The 26147-nt window shown below is 40.3% G+C and overlaps 1 protein-coding gene and 1 non-coding gene across 3 annotated transcripts in view; both read left to right on the forward strand.

Moving 5' to 3' along the window:
* The window catches only part of HS6ST3 (heparan sulfate 6-O-sulfotransferase 3), a 606626-nt gene that overhangs the window by 396136 nt on the left and 184343 nt on the right, over positions 1 to 26147 (forward strand). The gene's annotated exons all lie outside the window — the stretch shown is intronic.
* On the forward strand, positions 12416 to 12522 carry LOC119039696 (U6 spliceosomal RNA). The gene has a single exon (XR_005080663.2). It is a non-coding gene; the product is annotated as a U6 spliceosomal RNA (small nuclear RNA).

Consider the following 26147-nt stretch of genomic DNA (forward strand, 5'->3'; position numbering starts at 1 on the left):
ACAAGCAAAAAAAATTGTTTTTGAGCACAGAATAGGAGCTAATGTTGGTGAGCATCGTTGAGGGGGTCTGTAGTAGAAATAAAGAATGTATTCACTCATTTAACAAATTTGCATGGAAAAATTGCCCCGTGCATTAGTCTGGACCCTGGGATTCTGGCCATCAACAAGGAAGGCAGAAATCTTGTCCTGTGCTCAGAAAGTTACCACGGGGGGTGGGGTGGGGGGGTCAGAGAATGTGAATACATAGGAAAACAAATACAAGATAATTACAAAATAATAATAATGATCAGCGAATGCTTAAGAAAAGCATTATATCTCACAATTTGTATTTTGACATATCTTTGGGAATGGACTTATCAGAACCTTGGGTTGAGGATCAGCCTGGAAATATTTGTTCACAGTGAGCCCTTCGCCCAGAGCCCAGGGACACAGCCCATCACTCGCGCCACTCACACCTCCACCTCCTCGATCATGCTTTCTCACTTTGCCAAATAAAACTAATGTCAGAAATATCTAACCTCAGCTCTCTGCCAGCACTGTATTGACCTTGTGTGTTCAGCTCTGTAATTTTAAGACTTCGTAGAAATAAAAAATACTTATATTTTATCTTCAGTTTGGCTTTAATTTCTCTTCTCCGTGAGAACTGTAAACCTGCCAATGTTAAAGTTAGTCGATCTATTTATTCTGAGCTATAGGAATACAGAACAAGTCAGTTGTTAGTTTTTGTTTAAGTTAGAGCAATTTTAACTGATATCCTAGGGGAAAAGTTTATTGCATGCATTAAAAATGAAATTTGTTTTATTTCAGTGGTTCTGGAGCCATTCAAAGCGCATGTATTTATTGCTTAGATGCACATTACACACCTATTACAGAAATATAGCAGCTGATGGTGATATTTTTAAACTCTTTCCTCTTAAAAATACCCCACTTTTCTGATGTGTGTTCCTTTGTATTTTTCTGACCACAGCCTTACATGGTCTCCTGAGGGCAGATCCAGCCAGAGAGAGGCAGCAGCTGATCCCAACTGCGTGCAAGGGGCATAGTGTTTTGCTGTGTGTTTCTCGGTTCTCTGTAGCTGGCCTCCTGCCAACTTGTCACCTCTGTGGTCATAGTCAGGTCAACTGGAACAGGAAGGGTCTGAGAACAAGGGTCCAAGGGCCTAATGCAGACCTCCTCCGCTGGGTTCTAGCTACACTGTGGATGTACAATCAGCTGCCTGCTTTGGGAGCTCATCTAGCGGGGCTGCCCAGATAGATATCCAGGCCAGCAAGAACCAGCACAAGGGAGACCCACAGAGAGGAGCACAAGGGCATCAGGACAAGGCCTGGTTGGAGCTTGATAGTGGCTTTACAGGAGGCAGGCACTTGGTATCAAGAGCTACTTCAACAGGTAGAAGGCCCTGGGCTGAGGTTCAGGTGTAGAAGTTTATGCTGGAGGAGGTGTGAGGACAGTGTTGGGAAACACAGAGTGGAATCCCAAAACTCAGGGGACAGGTAAGACATAGCAATACCATCAAACAAAGGAATCCAGCTACCAGAACTGGAATTTTAGGTAGAAGAAGAAATTTAGGACAGACGTTGAAGCAAAAGCCCTTGGAGTCTAGCAGGGGGGTTGAGTTGACCCATTGTAGGTGCAGGACTGAGCTACGGGCTGGCAGAGGAGGACCGTGTCAGCAGGCCCTCCCTCGAGTATGGACATCGGGTCACCGAAATACTGCACTTGGCTGAATTCGAAGTGAATTTGAAGGGGTTCATGTGACAACTACATGCACAGGTTATTTCCTCGTCCCCCGCCATTTCTCCATTGGGTCTCTCTCTCATCCTTGGTTTCTGGCACCCCTTCCCTGTTTCCGGGAATCCAAATGCCTATTGTTTGAAATTTAACATGTCCTTGCTGAGCACTTAGTACTTACAAGGCTGTGTCCTGGGTGCCCTGAGAGTTACCGTGGTCAAGAAGGCATAGTTTCCATCTCAAGATGTGGACACTCTGGTGGTGAGGTGGGACGGGGTGCAGATGGGACAGGTCTCGGCTGTGTGTCAGACGTGGTGTGAGCTGTCCAGGGTGTCTCAGCAGGTTAGCAGAGAAAGGGTTTTGCAGGAAGCGCCGAAGGCTTCTCTGAGCATTTCTTGTTTGAGCTGTTCCCTGGAGGAGGGTAAAATTTCAGCAGGCGTAGACGAAGGGGGTAAGGCTAAGGAGAGAGCAGGTGAGCAGATAGGAAAGCATGCTCTCGGCTTGTTAGTATTTGGGGAAGCAAGGAGATGAAGCATTAGGAGGGAAGGCGGCCTTCCACAGGTAGGGCTTCCCTTGGGAGAGTCTTAAGTGTCTGATTAATTTCACTAAATTCCATTAAAGCTTTATGTGTTCATTCCAGGGTCTTATCAGATTATTTTGTGCATAAGACTGACGTGATCAAGAGGTGCTTAGTTTTACGCAGAGTGAGTTAAATGGAGACTTAGAGAAGAAGACCACAGGAGAAATCACCTGTGACACTGCATGGATGCCTGTGACGACAATGCTTTGGTGAAGGGATGAAAAGAATAAGAAACAGCTACAGGTTTGAATCTGATTGACTCAAAGGCTAAGGTGAAGGCGGAGTTGGTGCGGGGTGTGTATGCGCAGGCATGTGTCCGTGCACTTGACCGGGCTAGGTAATGAACAGTAAAGACTGAAATACAAAGAGGTTGATTAAACAGTTAGCTGGAAATAGATGAGAACATGTTCAGGTAATTGGAATGTGGTGCCACCGCAGCTCAGGGGATATATTAGGGATTAACACAGGAGCGAGGTCAGGACCTTGAAGTTCATACTCATTTAAGGGACAAAAGAAAAATGAGGAGCAATAGAAAGCAACAGAGAAGGGACCATTCTAAGTAGATAAAGACCAGGAACATGTGTTACCAAGCCAAGAGATCAGAGTTTCATGGAGAAAGTATTATATTTCACTCTCCATTAAAGAAAATACATATGCATGTGACTTAAACATGTCTGGGTAAATTAACTATAATGGAACATATATATGAACAATAAAGTCCATAAGCAAGATGAATAAGAATGTAATAGCCAAACAAGTACATACACCATTAATATTCATTTTCAGAATGTAAATAGCTAAAAAAAAAGTTGCTGACAAGTTCCCTGTCTGCTATAGTAAAACCAGTGCTCACTGTGCAAATGTATTTTTATTTGGATTCTCTGGGGAAGAGTCTGGGCCCAGTCTTCTTACCTGTGGGCTTGAGGTCAAGGAGGGCGTCCCCAGCAAAGCCCATTCTCATCAGCTTCGAGGTATAGGAGCCCCTGTTTTGGTGAGCTGCCCATGCCCTCCTCCCAGCACAGAACACAGCATCATAGCCCCTCCCACCCTTAGCTACTTCTTGCCAGGAGCTAGGAAAAGGCGTTGTAGGACTTCAGGGACCATGGTCATTGAAAAGTGAAATGTATTCTGTAGAAGGAAGTGAGAGGTTGTGTGGATATTTGTAAATAAATAGTATCACACTCATTCTCCTGTGCTTTTGAACATCAGTGGAAACAGAGCCAGTGGTCAAATAGTTCCTGATACAGGAATAATAATGGACTGAGAACTTTTCAGAAACTATATGCTTTAAGGTTTAAATCAAATATGATTTTTTTAAAGAAGACTGAGATAAGACAGAGATGTATAATGGGAGGAAGATCACAGCCTTGTGGCAGAGTTCATTAGGCCTCACGGAAACGCTCCAGTTGCATTGTATTCTGTGTAATCAGAGTTCCTCTACCAGTGACCTTGGCGTTGGCAAACGTGGCTTCCACTGTGCGTGAATTACTCAGGGACATATGTGAACACCACTTCTCTATTGAGAGTCTCATGTTAGGGTCTGTCTAAAACTCTATGAATGATTTTGTTATTAGAAAATTTATGATCTGTAATTTGTATGTAAGTCAAAAATACACCAAGAGCAATTAAGTCATTTTAAACAGATGGTTCTTAAATTAGAAAAAAACAACAACTCCCAAGTGGACTGGAGTGCAGTGAACCAGAGCAGAGATGCCACACATTCTTGTCTGAAAATCTTCACAGACAGACGTCAGTGACAATGAACGCCAGACCGAGACAACCAAGACTAAGCATTTCAGTGAGAAAATGGCTTCAAATAATTCACTTGCTCAGAATCTCAGCCACCTTAAGGCAGCACCACAGGTCATTGCAGCTTGATCTCCTGTGCACACGAACTGAGGGAGACGTGGAGATTTCTGTAAGGTCTGAAGGCCGAGGGGCTCAGTGCTTTGGCCCCCTGAACGCAGACCCTTCTCAGTACAAGGACCATGAGTATCTGATCACCCAGTTACTGACCATGTGCCCTTGCTGGGCTACTGCTGAATGTAGAGAGAGGTACAGCGAGGCTTTATCTGGTCTTAGGGTAGGAGGGGCCTGGTTGTTCATAAAGTACTAGGACTGCATAGGTTTTCATGCCTCCATATTTATAATGCTTTCCAAACAACAATGGTGGACTTGGAAGAAAGAGATTTTGCTTTTAGTGCTAGTTTTTGGACTAACTAGGTGTGTAACTAGTTCATATGAGTTATGGTCCCCATTTCTTTTTTAGCTTCAATCTAATGCTTTTATCCTTTCTAGCATAAGCAGTATTTTGTTTAGATTTTACCTCTGTTCTTGGTTTCCATCCCTATAAGTGGACATTGAAATTTCCCCACTCACTGTCAGATTGGCCCCGAACTCATTATCTCTAAATGTGTCCATTGGAATTACCCTTGGCTGTTAAAAATAATACCTGCTTGGGTGTACATGTGGGATAATTGAGAAAATTATTTGTTTTTGAAGATATGGACTTATTTTCCTCCTGGTTATTGAGGCGTGGTTGGGCAACACAGGTAAGGTGGCTTTATTCTGATGCGGATACCAATGTTTTTGTGTATTCTGAACCATTCATTTCTATGAGAAAAACGAGCAATAGTAACTGTGTCCCAGGCGCGGGTGAGTCATTAGTCATAAAAATGACAGGAAAGCAGTTTCCCAATGCTAAAAGTGACATTAATGATATATAATAATGGTCAGGATATTTTGGCTGCATTCGTTTTTGTCGGCAGCCGTGGCTGTAGCAAAGTGCCATTGTTGGGGCTGCTGAAAAGAGATGGTCCTCTATCTGATGTCACATCCAATTTTTTGAACTACTTAATTCAGGTGATTTATTGGTCATCTTTAAAGTTGAGATAGATTCGCCAGCAGTGAGTGTCTCGGAACAGGCAGTCCAGCTGTTCATGAGTAATGTTAGCTCCTGATGTCCCGCTTCGACAAATGTTTATAGACTACCAGATATTTTCAGGGGTGTAATCCCACGACACCTTTGCATCTTTCCTGGGAGATGGATTTGGTTAGGCCGATTTTTATACGTGGAGATATACTCAAGGAAGTTCAATGTCAAGAAGGTTGAAGGGCATGCAGCTGACAATGGTTCAACCCAGTCTGAACCAGCTCCGTCCGCAGAGCCAGGACTGCACGGCTTTCTATGCCGCTACTGAAGGATAAGCTGAAATTGAAATGGCAGTGCTTCTGAGAAAGGAGGGCAAAGAATAGCCTAAGAAAACGCCTGAGTGATGCCACACTGAGATGGAAGCCTGGCCATGCCCGCAGCCGGCTCTCTTGGACCTCCCTGAGCTTTCAGCAGAAGGACTAGCCTCACAACTCCAGCGTTTGAGCTGGTGTTCTGGGGAAAGTTGGTGTCTGTCAGCTACAGCCACACACCCTGGGTGATCTCTCCAAAGTCTCCCTGAGGGTGCAAAGAGCAGTGTCTGCGTCATACTCTCACGGTCCCAAGCTTTTTGTGACCTGCTGCACTGGGCTAAGAATGTGTAAACCTGAGCACACTCAGGTGGTCTTTGTCTTTAAGACAAATATCCCCTAGTTGAGTAATTGAGTATTTCAGTGCCCACTCTCCTGCTCTGCTGCCTTTGACAGCTGGCTTGGACCAGGAGCAGAGTAGTGCAGGAATAAGACCATAGACTGGTGAGTCTGATAGATAGGGTTTGATTCTCAGTTCTGTCCCCTACTGGCTGTGTGATCTTGGGTTAGTTAACCCATCTGTCTCTCAATTTACTCTTCTGTAAAATGGGACACTAATAATACTAGCACCCTCATAGGGTTATCAGGAAGAGTTAATAAGTATATAAATGCTCTAGCTGCTTTGGGCCATTCAACGGTCATCCTTAAGCTGAGAAACACATATGATATAGGTACCATTTTTCTTTCAATTCTTCTCTTTGACATCCCTCAGCCTTGACCTTTCTGCTCTTGCCCTACCTCTGTCGCCTCCCAAGGCTCTTTTGTTTCTTATTTTATAAATGAGCATGCCATTGAGTCCATGTTCCACCTATTTTACCTCCCACAATCCCACCTTTGAAAAGAAAAAAAATACCTACACTCGCAGCTGTAGTCATCATGTCCACTCTGACAGCGCGCAAACCGACACGCATATTAAACAGGGGAGTTGGAGGAACTCACCACTTGCCAAGTTCTTGAGAGTTTCTCGGACGTGCTGTTTTCATTGATTTCTCTCAAAGGCCAGTCGGTTACTATTTTGATATTAAGAAGAGAAAGTTAAGTTTCAAAGACATTTACTAACTTGCCTTAAGTCTCACAGCAGGTAGATAATGGTTATCACTGCCTGCTGAGCACAAGGGGTTCATTTTTCACAAACCACTTCCAGACTCATTTACAAAGCATGTAATAATGTGCCCGAAGGTCTGGGCGCTGTGGCCAGAGCCAGGTAAGGAGAAACTTTTAGCTTAAAACAGAGAACAGAGTGTGAGAAGCCCAGGGCCAGTTTGCAGCTCTGGCTGGGAGTCACCATTTAACCATTTCGGCTCAGTCACCGTGGGCAAGTCATATCCTGTTTCTGATCCTCAGTGTCCTCATCTTAAAAATGGGAATCATAACAGGGTTGACGTGAGGATTTTTAAAGTGGAAACATATACAGGGGTTATTTATAAATTTTATGTCACTGGAGAAATGTATGTTTTATTGATGTTGTTATCCATATTTCAGACTTTGGGATTTTTCAGATATTTTCCCAATTTTGAGAGTCCTACCTGTAATGTTAGGTGTGGATTGGGGAATATCAATGGACTATTGGCCAAGATTCATTCTGAATGTGGGATGTCATTTTGGCCAAGCGAAGATTTAGTATGGCGGGCTTGTGCTTCATACAGGTTGTGTTCTAACTTTAGAAAGCAGCTCTATTAGTGTCAAACTGAATTAGGGGACCATTTCAACCAATTTGTGAGTGAGAATATATATAGCCAATTAAAGTATATTAGTCAATAAAGCTGTGTACCACTTCATTCCTCTGTCTCCTAGCCCACTCTATTGCGTTGATATCTAACTGGCTTTTGAAAATTTCCATCCTAATGATAAAACTAAGCCACAGGAAGACTTGTGTAGATTGTATCTTTGGTTCATTTAATGGGCCAGGAAAAGAGGGTGTAGCTGTTTCTTTAATCAGCAGGCCTCAGTCTGTTTCACTGAGAATAACCCAGGTGCCGATCACTTTAATGACAACACTATTTTAAAAAAGCATTTTAAACACATTACACTCTGGCTTATTCTATTTTTTTTCCTAATGGAGCTGTCCTTGAAGGACCATTATGCCATTTCTTTCAGATGTTTAATAAAGCACGAGATTATAATGATCATGCTGGAGAATAGGTTTTATGCAGCTGGGAATTGCAATATGGCAATCCTCTATTAAATCATCAAGATGCTAAAATGTATCTTCAGTGGAGAGGTGATGGAAGTTTTATTAAATTGGTCTAATCAGTATGCCCTATGATCATTCATACAATTTTATTTTTAATTATTATCATCCTAATCAAAAAGCAGTGTATTCAAGATTCCTTGGTGTACATTGCTGAGTTGAGATCTCTGCGAGTTTCAGCCCAGGCCCTCCACAGGCTTATAGTTAGAAACAAGCCTGAAACTTCTGTCACCGAGCAATGAAGGACAGATACATTATTCTCGTAGAAGGGTTGGAGTGTGGGCTCCTGGGTGTACTTGCTTGGCTCCGAAGACACGCACTGCGCTTTTTAGTGGCCATATGTTGGACATGTTACTTGATCACTGACTGCTGAGAGTATTACCTGGTGAGAATTAAATGAGATTCTTTGTATTAAGTTAACCCTCAGCAGCAAGCCCTTAGCTCAATAAATGGTAGCTCTTTAAAAATAAGATGCTGCCCTGGCTGTTGTGGCTCAGTGGCTTGAATGCCAACCTGAAAACCAAGGGGTCACTGGTTCGATTCCCTGTCAGGGCACATGCCTGGGTTGTGGGCCAGGTCCTCAGTTGGGGGGCGTATGAGAGGCAATCACACATTGATGTTTCTCTCCCTCTCCTTCCTTTCCCCTCTCTGGTAAAAATTAATAAAATCTTTAAAGAAAATAAAAATAAGATACCGAACTTTAGATATCCTTGTTAAATTAGTAATTTTAGTCTTATTTCCCACACAATTTCTTTTTTTTTAATTGTTCAAGTACGGTTCTCTCCACTCTCCCCCGCCCTACCCCCACCTCCCACCCTCAACCATTAGGCTTTGTCCGTGGGTCCTTTATACATGTTCCTTGATGACCCTTTCTGAAATGATCTTTATTATTTTATTCTGGACAATTCAAATTTTTAAAATGTAGGGCAAAACTTTTAAATGACCAAGCAAGTTGAACCTCTTTCAGGATCATAACGGGAAAAAGAAATCTACCCAGCCATCTATTTGCAGTAGGTTCGTCAGCTGTGTTCGCCGTCTGCCGCGCTAGACAGGAGGAAGGCGTGCCTGGGGTCGGCATCTTTCTCCCGGAGGGGAGGAGCGAGGAGCCCTCCAGTAACCGTTGGCGGTTGGGGTTTAGAAGTTTAGGGAGCTCTGAGCTCTGGAAGCCGCGAGAGGCACTGTGTTAATGGTCCATTGGGAAGCAGAGAGAAAGCAGCAGGTGCTGAGATCAGGGATACGGATGGAAACCCACGGGTCAGGCGTCTGAGGCCTGGATATGAAAGAGGAAGCAGGATCCGCCCGGGCAGTTGGGTTGGGCTGAGCAAATGGAACCAATTAGACGAAACAGAAAAAGAGAACTTGCAAGGGAAGCTAGTTAGCAATTCAAACAATAAGATATTTTCTCTCGACCCTGATTTAACTTTTTCTACTAAATCGAACTCCCAGTCATCTTACATAGAGATTTTAATGGAAAGGATCCCATGACATAGGTGTGCCGGTGGCTTGGGCAAGGCTCGAGGAGTTGTTTCTGCCACATAGTCTGAGGCCCGGTTCCTGATGAAACTGCGAGCTTATCACACTTATGTATGTTATAAGGAGTGAAAAAAAAACTTGAAAAGATTTTTTTCAAGAAAAGATTGAAATCAACCCCCAGAACAACGGCATTTGTATAGCTTGCAAGCTGTTGTTTTGATTTCTGCTTTTTTAGAATGAACACTCATTAGCCTAAAAAATTTTTATTTAGAAAGCAATTCCACCTTCAGATATTTACTTTTGAAGAGCGCTTATAGCTATGGAACAAAACACTTCTCATTGCATTTGCAAAGAAGAATCTGAAGTGTGTCAGCAAGGGAGAGGAGGGCCGGTCGCAAGCCGCAGACTTTAATGGCAGAAGCTCCAGTGAGAACATGGGGGGCGGGGTGGCCCGCGGTCCTCCTGCCGAGGCAGGTGCCTCGTTGGAGCTGCTCCAAGGTTTTGAAAGTGTGCCCTGCTCTTTAGTATAGTGGCCCAGAGGGATACCAACACTGAGCTAAAGGATTGGGATCCCTTGTGTGGCATGAAAGCAGAGATTTTAAGCAACTTAATCGTGCACCTATTGAGTGCAATACATCGTGCTGCCTATGTTCAAGGATCGTATCTCTTAAACTTCATGGAATCCTTGTGGAGTATATACAATCACACTTTAAAAAAAAAGATTAAGTGCCTTACTAATGGCCATATTTTGGGGATGCATTCCTGAAGCCAACATTCAGTGCCTTCCTTTATGACACAGCCTCCTTCTGGGTCCATGGGCTTTTGGAAGAGAACTGCCCTCCAGCAGCACCTTCCCAACCAGGCCCCGCCCACTGCTGGGGTTCCAAGCCTGAGTCAGTGCCTTATGAGCATGACCAGCCTGCATGCACACACCATCTTGCTCTTCTCTTGCATCTGTTTGTTGCTCTGCAGATAATGCAGGAAAGATCATATTTTGCCATGTATAATACACACCCACTTTTCTGGCCCAAACTTTCAGGAAAAAAGTATTTCATTTTAATTTTTAATTTATTTTTTCATTTATATTTAGACATGTTTTGTATTATAAAGGAATTTTAGCATTTATTTTTTAACATATTATGGTACAAGAAATTTTATGTAACAAATCATTACAAAACACAAGAACAGATACAAGGTCCTTCAGGTACTACCCAGATATAATGTGCATCCTCAAAAATTTGGGTAAAAAGTATGCATTATATATGGCAAAAATGTAAGATAATTGGCTATGGTTTCTTCAGGTATAAATGATGATATCTATCTAGTTCATGACCTTGATTGTTTTTTACTGCCCCAAAATTGGAAAAAGAGACTACTGTGTTGTTTCTTGCAGTTGAAAATAAACTAACAAGTTCAGCAAGAGGTGTAAACTGCATTTTGAAAGTTTCTATGGAGCGTGAGTAATTGGGCAATTTAGTACAGTACTTCTGGAGGGTGCATTTTGTAGAACTTTTCTTCTACCTATTCGGGGACTCTGGGAATAATTCAGACTGTGCGCAGTTTGTGTTTTTAAGTGCAGATACTGCAGACTTGCTTCTCTTTTGTCTTATAAAATTACTAGAGACTATTTTTTCCCTTTGTAGTGAACTGCTATAATCTGTCTTGGAAAGTACTTTTAAATACCAAAGATGAAGTTCTATTTCCTTCACAGATCATTGAGTCCTTTGCCTGAGCACCTTGTGTAATGAATTTCTCATTGGTGTACTGCTTAAGCATCATTTAGTCACAAAAGCAGAAGAAATTCCCTCTTTGACCTGGAGTGACTTTTGGAAACCGCAGCAATCCACATGCACATGAAAACAAAAGAAGAAGGAAGCACAAGGTCATGCACATTAATGTGGGGATGCTTTCCCAATGAAATGATTTGGGCAAATCTAAAAGAGCACTTAATTAAATTTACAGAAATGACAGGCTCTCATTATACCGAATCTTCCCTCATCTCCATTTCTAGTTTTAAAACAAGCAAGCTATTCCTCAGGAACCTAAGTAAGTAGCCAGTTGACCTCTGGCATAACGCTCAAACTTATCAAGGATAGAACAAACAAAAACAAAAGACCCAAATTGTTTAAGGGACTCATAGTCACTAAATATCCTATTAAGCCCAAGGGAAAATATCCATTTCCATGTGCACTTCCAGAATAAACGCTTTCTCTCTGCTTGACTCTTGGGTGAGAGAAGAAATTAGAAGTGTTCTAGTGGGTGATATGTGAAAAGGGACAGGTCAGAGGCCGTGGTGACATCCCAGCTGTGTATGTGTAGTACCTGAACCAGCATGCGCAATGGGTAAAGAGGGCCGTAAGCATGGAGAGCTCAGAACCTCTCGTTGATGTAGTCGGTTGGCCACCTGTGTTTGTATTCTCTCCCTTCCCGAACCCTTGTAAAGTGAGAATGAAGGAAATCGGGACGTGTGATGCCTCCAGGCTTGTTCTTCGTTTTCAAGATGCTTTGTTTTTTCAGGGTTAGTTATGTAGGATTGGTTTTTCTATTTCATTGAAAAAAGCTATTGTAATTTTGATAGCGATCATATTGAATCTGTAGATGGCTTTGAGTAGTATGGAAATTTTAATAACACTAAGTTTTACAGTCCATGATCATGAAATATCTTTCTATTTAGTTTTGTCTTCAGTTTCTTTCATCAATGTCTCATATTGTCATTGTATAGCTCTTTCACCTTCTTGGATAAATTTATTCCTAAATATTTAATTCTTTTTGTTGCTTTCAAAATTAGAACAGTTTTCTTAATTTCTTTTTCAGATAGTTCATTGATAATATATAGAAATGTAGTTGACTTTTGTATATTGATTTTGTGTCTTCAACTTTATTCAATGTGTTTATTAGGTCTAACTGGTTTTTTAATGAATTCTTTAGGGTTTTTGCATGTGTAAAATTGATGGTGTCAATTTAACTTCTTCATTTCTGATTTGTAGGCCTCATTTCTTGGTTACAATGCTATAGTAATTAAAATGGTATGTCCCTGATATTAAAAAAAAACATATATAGACCAATGAAAGAGAATACAGGGCCCAGAAATAAACTTAACCATATACGGTCAACTGGCTTTTGTTAATGGTGCTCAATAGAGAGAGAATAGATACACAATAGAAAGAAAGAAAGATACACAATGGAGGAAGAATCATCTCGTGCTCGCTTCGGCAGCACATACACTAAAATTGGAACAATACAGAGAAGATTAGCCTGGCCCCTGCACAAGGATGACATGCAAATTCGTGAAGCATTCCATATTTTTAAATGCATGGGAAACCAATAGTAATAGAAAGGAAACTGGGACTCAAATCAAAGGAGTGGACCAGACAAAAGAAAAAAAATGGCCAAACAGAAAAGGATGAAGAAACAAGAATTCAAAAAAATGAGGAGAGGCTTAGGAACCTCCAGGACATCTTTAAACGCTCCAACATCCAAATTATAGGGGTACCAGAAGGGGAAGAGGAACAGCCACGAGTGGAAAACTTATTTGAACAAATAATAAAGGAGAACATCCCCAATCTGGCAAAGGAAATAGACTTCCAGGAAATCCAGGAAGCTCAGAGAGCCCCAAAGAAGTTGGACCCAAGAAGGAACACACCAAGGCACATCATAATTACATTAGCCAAGATTAAAATGAAGGAGAGAATCCTAGAAGCAGCAAGAGATAAGGAAACAGTCACCTACAAAGGAGTTCCCATCAGACTGTCAGCAGACTTCTCAAAAGAGACCTTATAGGCAAGAAGGGGCTGGAAAAAGGTATTCCAAGTTGTGAAATCCAAAGACCTACCTCCAAGATTGATCTATCCAGCAAAGCTTTCATTTAGAATGAAAGGTCAGATAAAGTGCTTCTCAGATAAGATCAAATTCAAGGAGTTCAACATCACCAAGCCCTTATTATATGAAATGTTAAAGGGACTTATCTAAGAAAAAGAAGATAAAAAATATGAACAGTGAAAGGACAGCAAACTCACAGTTATTAACAGCCACACCTAAAACAAAAGCAAACTAAGAGGACAGCTAGATCAGGAGTGAACCATGGAAATGAAGATCACATGGAGGGTTAGCAAAAAGGGAGTGGGAGGAGGAGAAGGGGGGAGAAGGTACAGAAAATAAGTAGCATAGACAGTAGGTAGAGAATAGATGGGGGAGGGCAAGAATAGTAGGGGAAATATGGAATCTAAAGAACTTAAGACACGTGGTCATAAACTAAAGGGGGGAATGGTGGGGGAGGGGTGTGCTGAGTGGAGGGGAATAAAGGGGGGAATAGAACAACTTTAATGGCATAATCAATAAAATATATGTAAAAAAAGAAGAAAAAGAATCATCTCTTCATAATGGAGTTGGGAAAACTGGAAAGCCACATGCAAAAGAATGAAATTGAACCATTATCTTAAACTGTATACAAAAATCAACTCAGAATGGATTATAGATTTAGATTAAGACTGGAAACTATAAAACTCCTAGAAGAAAACAAGAGGAGAAAGACTTCTTGACATTGGCAATGTTTGTTTGTTTGTTTTGGATCTGACAACAAAAGTGTAGGCAACAAAAGCAAAAATAAATAGGTTGGACTTCATCAAATTAGAAAGCTTCTGCACAGCACAGGAGACACTCAGCAGAGTGAAAGGGCAACCCAGAGAGTAAGGTAGAATATTTACAAACCAAGTATCTGATAGGGGGTTAGTTTCTAAAATATCTAAGGAACTCTTACAGCTCAATAGCCAGAAAATAAGGAAGCTAACTGAAAAATAGGCAAAGGACCTGAACATTTTTCCAAAAAAGACATACAGATGGCCAACAGGTCAATGAAAAGGTGCTCAACATCACTAATCATCAGTGGAACACAAATCAAAACCGCAATATCACAACAGATAGTGATATCATTCTTGTTAGGGTGGCTATTGTCAAAAAGACAAGCGATAACAAGTGACGTAGAGGAAAAGGAACCTTCGTACACTGTCGATAGGAATATAAATTGGACAGCCATTATGGGAAACAGTATGGAAGTTACTTAAAGTATTAAAAATTGAGCTATCATGTGATTCAGGAATCCTACTTTTAGGCATAAGTCAAAGGAAGTGAAATCAGTATCTCGAAGATATGTCTACATTGCCCTGTAAAGCAATGTGAGGTGATGAATATGTGAATTAACTTAATTAAGACTATCATTTCACAATGTATAAATATATTAAATCATCACACTGTACCCCTTTAAAAATCATGTTGTGTAGCTTAAATATATAAACAATTTTATTTGTTAATCATACTTCGATAAAAATGATAAAAAAATTAGAGTAAAGGGATAAAAGAGGTATAACCCACAAAAACCAATATACATGTGAAAAACTTACAAAGTCAATAGAAAATTTAAAATATCCTGATAGAAAAATGAGCAAACAGAACAAATAGGCATTTTTTCAGGAAGGCTTATCATGGTTAATGAACATACAAGAAAATATTTAAGTTTAATGTCATTGAGAATCTGGGAAGTACAAATAAAGACAAAAATGAAATGCCATTTCTCGCCCACCAGATTGGTAAAACTGAAAATGTCTTATCATATGGTGTGTTTGTACAAATGTAATGAAACAAAAACTCTCATATACAGCTGGTGGGATATAGTACAACCATTCTGGGAGGTAATTTGGCAGCATCTATGTAAATTAAAAATGTGCATGCCCTGTGACCCAGGAGGAGTTCCACTACCAGGTTAGCAGCCCAGAGACACCGTCACTCAAATGCCCCTTAAGGCATGTATGTGAGTGTTACTAGCACATCACTGAAAATGCAAGATACAGACCTTGTTAGATATGCTGTGATGTATTTATACTACCTAGTATTTTAAAAACAAATACTACAATTTGATTTTGTGAGTGTATTCAAGTGCCTGGCTGTTACAATCAGTTCATTGCATACTTCATTTTTAGAGTATAATACAATATTTACCATCTCAAAAACAGGCCATATCTGAAACACAGTGGATTTGGCAATGGATTATAGAAACCATATGCCATATATTTTAATCTATAGCAGCTATGATTATGTTTTGGTGTTACTATGTTTATCTTGTTGACAATTTTCTATATATCTCAAGTGATTATAGGTTGCAATTCACTGCAATTTGAAATGCATCAGTCTGCATTGCTGAGCTTTATTCACCTCAAGGACAAGGTCAATGTAGCCTATGATAATAAATTTATTTTAAAAAATCATCTTTAAGTGTGAAATTCAGAAGTAGGGAATGTGCCCTATTCTAGAAGCAAGGACGAGGTAACACTGTCCATCCATACCTGGAGATTCAGCTAGGGTTGGGTAAGCCTCATAGAAAGCTTATGTCTGTCCTGCTTCAAGGTTCGAAAGCCAGTATACTGCATTTTCTGAGTTTGTCATGACCCCGCTGTGAAAGACTGTATGGATTTCCCCTTGTACTTCTTTTCACTGTGTCACTAACAGTTCCTAGCTCCCTATTGGACTTCTACCAGGAATTCAATAGCTACTTGCCAAACTACCTTGATAATATGACAGAAAGGAGAAGATGTTCTGCTGAGCTATTGGCTGTTAACTTGGAGGAAAATGATGATATCTTCCCAGGAGATTTGATTGAATGAGTCTGGTCTTCCTTCATACTCTCCAATGTACCCTTGACCTAAAATAGCCATCTTGCTGGGAGTCAGAATAGGAGACTGACAGCCAGATGGCAGAGCAGAGAGATGGAAAGAACCTGGGTCCTTGGTACCTTTTACCCAGTCCTGAGCCCATCTAACGCTCTGGATATTCTATGAAATGATGCTTCTGCGTACAGGTACTTGAGATTAGAGGCATCACAATGAATACAATTTTTAAATAAACTGACTTTGCAGCTATCAAATATGCTAAAAATCACAAATGTTTTAATCAGACCACCAACAGTGACCTCTGAGTGAGAAGTAAGAGCAGGGCAAACTATCAAACCCTAGAAATAGAAGTGGTTGAATATTCAAATCAAAAGGAAATAAAGGTAAATTATTCTAGCCTTTTTACTTAAACAGTGAATTTTAGGCCCAGAGAAATGCAGACCTTGCTCAGGGTCACTGAGCAAGTTTGTGGCGTGACAAGATTACATCTTGGGGCTGGATCGACCACTGAACACCATCCCTGTTAGTGTCTGAGAAGGGGAGGGTTTAAAGAGAGAGGAGAGTGACGTATTAACACAAACAATACCATTTCTGGGTGGTCATTAACGTGTGCCCATCTAAAACTTCACAGGGTCCTTTTTCAACAAGATCGTTAACTTGAAGGGAGTGTCTGAGATTGAAGCATTATTATTTTGTCCTTAATTTTATAAAACTATACAATATCAATACTCCCAGTGTTTTTACTGTGACTAATTAATAATTATAGATGCTTTAGGGAGTCAAAATAATTTTTATTGGTTTTAGGGAGAGAAACAGGCAGGGAGAGGGCTTATTTATCCATTCATTGATTGATACTTGTATGTGCCCTGACCAGGGATTGAACCTGCAACCTTGGCATATCAGAACAACACTAACCAACTGAGCTACCCAGCCAAGGCCTGAAGATAACATTTTTAGAGCAGTAAATGTGTTTCTGGTTTGGTTTTCATCCTTTCTAATTAGTGCATGACCTCTGACACTTGTTCATTTCATTATTTTTTAATTATGAAATGTTTTAGCCTTAATTTTGACCTTAAGTTTTTACACAGTAGTTTCTTTACCCATACCCCTTTGCCTAGTTAGTGTTTAATGCCATTTGTATTCTTATACTTTTGAATAATAGCCACAGAAAGGTTTTCCAGTGATATAAATTATAGCTTCCATCAAAAGTGCTAGTGAAATTAATAACCCAGATTAATGCAAGGCTGAAATCTAAACTTATAACATATTAAAGGGATGAACAAAGATTTATGCACTCAAGTTTGCAGCCTAAATGAAAGGTCAGGGAGTTGGGTCAACACATTGTTTAGAAGTTTTCAACATACACGAATCTAATTACCCATTAGATCCTGCCTACCCATTAACTACTCCCACTTTGGTTCAGTCAATAAGTGTTTCTACAACACCTACTCTATGTCCAGTGGTGTGCAAGACCCTGGAAGCATATTTTTTCTTACGGGTAAAAGTCTAAAGGGCAGGAGACCAAAGAATAGCTGAAATCTAATAAGGACTAACACAGTGCCCCTGGCCACGAGGAATGTGCAATCTAATAGGTGAGGCAGTTAATAAAAAATTACTGCAGATTATGGTCAGTGCTGTAGTAATGGCTTGACCAATGCACTATAAACTAAACCTAGTGTTTAGGAAAAAGAGTTGTAGGAAGCAGAGACCAAAGACAGTTTGAATATGTATGCCAGCCACATATCAACAAGGATTTAGGGTATTGAACACAGGTACTGATCCATGAAACACAGAAAACAATCCACTGAAAGGAAATCAAGAATTTCTGAAATCCGTAAGTCCATATTGCACACGTGTAATGCAGACCTTTCTCTTAAGGGAGTAGCATACATAAAGCCATAGAATTATATATCCTGGGAGCAAAAAATAGCATTAGTGCTTATCTGGCTTGTCCCAGAGCATCGTGCTCCACCATAGAGAGCATGTGGAAGAGCAAAAGCGTGCTTAGCAGGGGTGAGAGGACTGGGCTCCAGTCCAGGCTGTAGAACATCATGCTGCTAGATCTTGGGCGAGTCCCTTCACCTCTCAGTGCCCTCAGTGCACAGAGCTCTGCCAAGGAGCCAGTTAGAAAACAGGAATGGACTCCTGTGAGGAGTGGAAGTGAAGTGTTATTACTACAATTATGACTTCTTACAGTAGTTAGAGCACTGTGACTATGATGCTTTTTGATAATGTAACTAGAACTGGACTGAATTTTACCTCTGCACTCTCTGCAGTTTTCCATGTGAAGTTTGGGATAAATAACATTCAACAGCAGGTTTTTAATGTGCTGAAGTATTTTTGAGAGCTTTCTGATGCTATTTGCATATAAATAATTTGTCTTCTGATTAAAAATGAGTTATTCAGTTATTAAAATAAGCCCTACAGAAAAAAAAGTAAGTCCTACAGTACTTATATTGGGTAGTATTTAAGTGGTTACTTCTACTCACTTTATAATAATTCATTTGTATTTCTTCTAAAGTATTTAATTGCAGACATTGTTATTTACTAATCACTTCCTCCCACCTTATATCCCATTAGTCCCAAATGGTCTGCATCAATAACCTTTTAGTGCATAAGTTCAGCCAGTGCTGGACACAACCTGTGATTCTGAAGTCTGTCCATTACTGGTGCTTCCTGGGTCTTTGTTTGCCTCTGATGAACCAGGGCATTAAAGGCATATGAGTGAAATGCTAAGGTAATAGCTGTCTATCATTCCACTTGCAAAAAGCAATAATAAACTCATTGTTCAACTACATTGAGTAATTTTTTTAAATCTATATCAAATTGCGTAGTATAGTGTTTGCATTTGTATTTACATGATCTTATTTAGTGAAAAATTCCTTTCCCATGTTTCAATGAAACCTTACTCTGAAGACACAGCTCAAGGACAAGGTGCAGAGGAAAGAATCCAAGACCGATGCATATACTGGATTCTAGTTTCATTTTTGCCACCAATTAGCTGTGTAAGTCAAGCAAAGTCTCTTGTCTCTTAGGTCCTCACTTTGGGCATAGATACTGATAAGGTTGAAAGTGAGCATCACTTAGCACCACTTTCTTATTCCCATCCACTGCTCAATATCTCCCAGTCTACTCTCGGTGGGAACAGTGTTTTCATACTTCTGACCAAAGAGCCTTTTAAGTCTCTCTCAAATGTTCTTAGAACAGAGAGAATATTTGGCTTAGCCTTTTATTTCAGCAAGAAACCCACAAACCAACAAACAAGATTTTATTGGGGCAAATAATTAGCTCTGCTAATTCAAGGGATATTTTTTCTAAACCAGGAAGCCCAGGCTTTAGTCCTTTTTCTGTCCCTGACAACTTGAGTGAACGTAGGCGTCACTGCATGGGGTTTCTCTAGTGTGGGGTATTTCTAGAGGGACGGGTCTTAGACACTTTCCATCCCCTTTCCAGTGCTATGTGATACGATATGATTCAGTGCAAATGTTCTGGTATCAGTTAAGTTTTGTGCTGGGTAATAAACAATGTAGTCTTCCTTGGAAAGTTAAGAGATGCGATCCTATATTTGTTGATCATTAATTTTCTCTGTTTAGTGATGTTTCTCATTTTCTTTGACTTTTATTCACTAAATGACATCCTATGATTTAATCTAACAGGAAACTAGTGTCCTTACATAAATACTGTTCTCCAAAATTCTTCTTTACTGCCTCCAAACGTTCAATCTGACTGTGTTTCTTATTGGATTATGAATCAGTATCTTCCAAGCCATATTACATATTAGTTTATAAAGAATGCAATCCAATATTTCATATAGCATATTAACATAGGAACCTTTCCTAAAAGATTTATCTATAATGTTACTTATTTTCATCTTTACTCACTGACTTTATAATGGAAGCAGCCAAGCCAAGTGCGATGGCTGCTTTACTCACTGCTCCGAAATATGTGTGTGTGTGTATGTGTGTGTGTGTGTGAGAGAGAGAGAGAGAGAGAGAGAGAGAAATGGCCATACCTTACGGATGAGCTCTCGGCAGTAAGCCCATTTAAAATTTGTCATGCCTCATGGTCCTCACAACACAGCAAGAGGAGCTGATTTAGGAAAACACAGATTGTTTGCTAATCCCTACTGTGAGTGGATATCTTACTAATTATTTTTGACTTTGAATGCTTTAAAAAAATTCTCTAGGTAATTATTGTATGGAAAGAGTTTTTTTGACTGAGAAAATACTGGTTTTTGGACCTCTCTGTTTAAATATTATTCTTTTTCTTAAGGTATATGACTAAATAAGTGATTTAAAACTTGCTGCTGTTTACAAAACAGTTTACATGGATTTTTATATGTGCTCACAGAGTTAGAATTTTTTCTTAGAATTCAGGCTTCTCATCTATTCTCTTATGTTTATAAAGCCACACAAAGCCAGAGAATGCTTTATTTCCTCAGTTCAAGCCTTTACTACTTAAATAAATAATCAGCCTTCTTAAAGCAATGGAAAATTGGATCTCTGAGTTTTAATAATCTCATAAGAAGTAAGAGCAAAGTGAGTGGAATTTTTGGTTTTTATTGGTCATAAAATCAAATATATTTGTGGGATAAAATAAAATAGTATAGTTTAATAGAGAGGCTTTATTATATTACTTTAAACAGAAACTTTAAAAGAGCAGGCTTAGCTTCCATTTCTTACATTCTGGTTTTTAATGTCATTGATTTCGGAAAAATTATCAGTTTCAAATGCTACTCACATGCCATTCCAAAAAGGAATGAGTTCGGGCCCACTTTCCCCTTTGCACGTTGATTAGGTTGCGGCAGAGTCATTTCACGCAACAACTGCCTTCTGAGTCCCTTTGGGGGGCCCAGAACTGCGGGGAGAAGCAGCAGGAAAGGCTCCCTTCCCGGGGGAGCTGACTCAGCAGCTTGGTGAGTGTGGCAAGCGCCTGTGAAGCACCTAGAGGATACGTTAACTTCCGGAAAGAAAACCAAGGTAATGAACGATGTTGTGATTGATCAGAGACAATTCTTTGTGGCCTAATAGCCTTTTTTTCCTTGATTTTCATTGTTGACACGATGACAACTGTCCCCATTCTTCCCCTTTGCCTGGCTCCGCCTAGCCCGCAGCTCATACCAACCCGCCGCAACTTCTCCGCCACAGCTTCTGACAGCTGTCAGTCAGTTCCATGTGTCCACATCTCCGCTTCCTCTTTGTTCATCAGCTGATTTTGTTCATTAGATTCCACATGTAAGGGAGATTATATAGTATTCGCCTTTCAGTCGGAAACCATTTTAAATAGCAAATCAAAATTTTACACAGTCTGGATTGAAGAACAGAAAGTGTGGATTCTGGCTCTCGTGGCTGTCGGAGGTGAAGGAGCAGGGGACAAACTGGGTTGTTGGGGCTGTTGGCCTGAGAGACTGGACCAAAGGGGGGCACAGGGAAAGAGCCTTTAGAGGTTGGCAGCACTCACAGAGCGGCGTGTGAGGTGGCCCACTACCAGCCACCGTGTCGGATGCCAGCCGACTCCCAGACACAGGTGAGCAAAGTCTTTACTCAACTTGTGCTGTTGCAGCTATGAGTAAATGCAGGTCTGGTGTGGCCGTATCTTCAAATCCTTCCAAGGCAGCCAGACACACAGATTTTAAAGAAAATGCTCTTAGTTTTCAATAGTGAATCAAACACACAATAAAACTCTAATGTGGAAGCCAAATTAAAGCTATCTGCTGGCCTGCTATCGCCTAAGAAGGCTATAAAGATGATAAAGATTGCATCATAAAGATCCAGTCACCAATGCACTCTGCAATCTTTGCAATGACAAGAAACATCGAAAGTTTAAACCTGAGAGTGACAGGATGATTGTGAGCAAGAGGGTCCTGGAGATCATGCAAAACATAATCAGGAATCAGATCTAGAAAAAAACGGGTATATGGAAACTGGAAAGTGGGGTCTACTTTAAGAGTTTGCAAAAGATTGACAGGACTTGGGAATTGTACTAGTTCACCCATGAAAATAAAAGTCATGCAAGAAGCCCATTCCAAGATTTTGAATTTGGGGTTCCTGGTTGATGGGTTAGAAAACAGCTTAGGGGGCAATGAGAACCCATTTATTGTATATTTTCTCACTTTCAGTGAGATGCTGAACAGGGATCACCTGGAGCTGGTGGAGATTTTAAACTAATGAGCAGGAGATACAAATGTCAAACTTGATTAGGTATTTAATTGATCTCCCATATAAACAATATCTGTTTGAGCATATACCTCTTCCACATACAGAAACATTCATGCAGAACCTTTTATTTTTGAGTTTGAGAAATAGAGCAAGTTGGCTCGTTTTCCAAATAGGTATTATTCTGCATTTACCTATGCAGCTATGCATCCATTCATGCATGCTTGGGGTTGCCAGCTTTTGCAAATAAAAATACAGGATGCCTAGTGAAATTTGAATTTCAGATAAACAACAAATAATTCTTTGTATAGGTATGTCTCAAATTTTGCAAGAGACATAGTTATATAAACATTCTTCATGGTTTATCTAAAATACAAATTTTGTGTGACATCATGTACTTTATTTGCCTGCTGTAGACCCAGAAGCACCCAGGCCATCAGCATATTTCTCTCGGACCCCTGCTGTTGTCTTCTTATCTGCTTCTTCCTTTCCACTTTTGCCCTTTTACAAGCCATTGTCCATGGAGCAGTGATGGTGATTTCTTAAAATCCCATTATCATCTTCTTGCTTAAAACTTTTAGGGAACTTCCTTTGTCTCGGGATAACATTCAAGTTTCTTACCACTTGCTAAGACCCTAAGCGATCTAGTCCACACCTCCTGCCCAACCTTATCTTCATCGTACCACTACCTGCCCAAATTGTCTTGAATGTATTATTGCTCTCCCCAGCTTCTCAACCTTCAACCTCTCGATCTCTTTGTTTTCATCACACCATCCAAACTAATTTGCATCTTCAGGCTTTTGCACTTGTTCCTCCATGAGCTCAGAATGCCCTTTTTCTAAAACTTTGTTCACCTGGCCCTGTCTCTCATCATTTGGGATTAGATAATTCTTTGTGAGGTTATCCCATGCATTGTAAGATGTTTAGTAGCATTGTCGGCCACTACCTACTAGATGCCCTCAGTTATAAGAATTAAAAATGTCTCATCAAATGTCCCCAGGGACAGATCACCCCTGATTTAGAACCTTCAAAGCAATCAGCCCCCTTTTATTCTATTTCTGTCACCTATTCCATTTTCCTAACTTCATAGCACTTATCACTATCTGCAGTGTCTCTGTTTGCATTTATTTGTTGCTTGCCTACCATCTCTTTTCTCACTAGAAGAGAAACAGTGTGTGCAAGATTTGGTCCACTGTATTGACTGCTATGTCCTTACTGTCCAGAAGTATGCCTGGCACATAAAGGTGCTGGATAATCACTTATTGAATACATGCCAAATCTATTCAAATGACCTTTATCAGAAAGCTAACATTCCCCTGGGCACTATAGGCTTAAGTGGAAAAACAATGAAAAAAATGTTATGCCTGGTCTCTTCTCTCTGATCTCTTATAGGGCAGCCTAGTTATGAACCCCTGCCCATATATAATAAGAATTACAGGCCCTCCAGGCTACAGGCATCTCCGTGTTAAGGTCCCAGGAAACTAACCATGTTACAGTATATAGGTCAGTCTATACAACAATGACTAGTCCTGCCCCAGTGAGAACATTGTCCCACAGAGAAATCTGGCTTGAGTCATCTGGGACTCACCAGCAGAACTAAGGAGACCATCATCGGGCACAACCTACACAGAGGAAAGTTGGGGAAAGGCATTTCACAAGTGAAAGGTGGGTTATGCAGCAGAAGGAGCAAAGTCCAATATTTGGGTGAAACACCAATGTCTTCTATGACAGGGTAAAGGTATCAACTGGAAGCTATTGAAGACTTTCTTTCAATGTGGTTGATGGAGAATTTTATTTAAAATATATATAATATGTGTTGTATTAAATCACTTGTGTTAAATGTGGTGAAATATAGTTCTTGCTGATAATCATGGCATGATTTCTTTGCTGTTCTTGGTACCTAGCTGAGGACTTTTCCTTTTTTTCATAGTGTTTATCTTTTTAACTCAACTTTCTGAAAACATTAAAGTCTATTGTACCTACTAAGAAGTTCACAGGTCATGAGCATGCAACTTAGTATACTTTTACAATAGGAATCTACCCATGTAAATACCACCCTAATTAGGAAATAGCACATGGTCCACTTCCTGTCTGATCACTGTCCCCACTTCCCTCCCAAAAGAAAGGCTACACTGATTTTTGTCAGTGATTTTTGTCAACCTTTGATGTTTATATAAATGGGATTGTACAGCACACGCTCTTGTGTTTGCTTTATTTTGCTCAACTTTATCTTTGTGCCATTCACTCATTTTTTTAAAAGAGGGAGAGAAACATCCATGTGTGGTTGCCTCTCACATGCCCCCTATGGGGACCTGGCCCGCAACCCAGGCATGCGGCCTGACTAGGAATCGAACCAGCGACCCTTTGGTCCACAGGCCAGTGCTCAGTCCACTGAGCCACACCAGCCAGGGCCACTCACGTTTTTGTAGCAGGAAATATTAATAGTACATGGATTTTCATGGCCCACATCAGTGATTTTTGACCAGGGTGCTGCAAGAATTTCTAAAACATGTACTACCTGAGTTGAGTCAGGGACACTGACCTCTTTCCCCTTAATTATCAAATAAAAAAAGACAACAGCCAACTCCACCACAGCCTTCCGGTGTTGAATCAAAATTATACATAATTTTTCTTGTCACATTGGCAAAAAATATAACGTGCGATTTTTTTTTTGGCATGCCACAGAATTTTAGCGATTAGTTTGTGTGTGCCAGGAGATGAAAAAAGTTGAAAATTGCTGAACTATATTACACCATTGTATTTATTGATTCTATCTGGGTTGTTTCCTGGTTTGAGCTTTTACAAATAGTGCTTCTATAAATATTCATTTGCATGTCGTCTGTGGATAAGCGTATGTATTTCCATCGGGCATATACCTAGGAATGGAACTGCTGGGCCATAGAATATGTGTACATTCAGCTGTAGGAGGGACTGTCAGTGTTTTGGTATTTTCGATGCAGTCTACTTCTGTGAGAGTTCCATTTGCTTTACACGAAAATAGAATTTTTCTTAAGAGGCAGTAACGTATAGAATTAGAATATGATGGGGGAAAAAAGTGTTGCCCTAAAAGAAACAGCGCCTACTCTGTAGTAATTTTCTCTATCCTTGGCATACTTCAGTGTTTATAACAAAGCAGATCATTTTCTTTTTCTGAAATTTTGCCCCTGTGCCTACTTGAATCTACTTCAGACCAGATAATGATGACAGGATCTACTGAGTCTAGAAAATTCTAATTGTGCCCAGAATATTGGGGATAGAGGAATAACTTATTCTGTGAATGTGTAGCACTCCTTTAACCAAAACATAAAAATCATTGCCATGTCCCATGAAAAGTTTATGAGGTCACATGGATGCTTCTTTAAGCATCCATGGTGCATATGGTAAGAGTTGTGCATTTCAGGTAAAACATAGGAGCAGTCTGGCTGTAAAGAAGTAGTTTAAGAAATCAAGAGAACCATAAATGGCCATCTGCTCTCTTCTCCTTTTCTATTTGCTGAATTAACCCAGTGCAATATTTTAATGATGAATGGGTTGGTATTCCATCTGCTCATTAATTTTTTTACACAATACAATAATCCATCATTTTTACTCAGTGGAAGCAATTTTCTACTTCGTAAAAATATTTTTAAGAAATAGAGGCAGTGGGTGTAGTGTACCTTTCCAATAATTTCAACTGTATTTTAGAGATGGAGGTAGCGAGGTCAGGGCGCTGGGAGAGAGTTTCAGTTCTTTGGGATGACACTGCAGGTGGGTGACGTGGGTAAAAGATAGGCACGTCTGCTCTTATCTGAAAAAAACAAACACAGAAGCTTTCTCTGTGTGACCAGAGGTTGCAGAGATAGAAATGACATTGATGATATTATAACACTTAGGCAAACAGAGTATAAGGATTCATTCCTTAAAAATAACACAGCACATATGTCACTTGCAGAATGGGGCGTATGGCGTTCCATTTGTGTGCCCCACGCTAGGGTTCTACAGGTTGAGCCTATCAGTGTGTGCATGCGTGTGCACACATTGACACTAACGTTTCATTCCGGCACACTTTAAAATTTGTTCCTGTTTTCTTGCTTCTCTCTTTCTATCTCTCTGAAGTGGGCCTGGTGCATGACGTGCTG

Source organism: Artibeus jamaicensis, unplaced genomic scaffold, assembly GCF_021234435.1.
Source record: "Artibeus jamaicensis isolate MK-2021 breed Jamaican fruit bat unplaced genomic scaffold, CSHL_Jam_final contig_415, whole genome shotgun sequence".
In the NCBI taxonomy this organism is placed as follows: domain Eukaryota; kingdom Metazoa; phylum Chordata; class Mammalia; order Chiroptera; family Phyllostomidae; genus Artibeus; species Artibeus jamaicensis.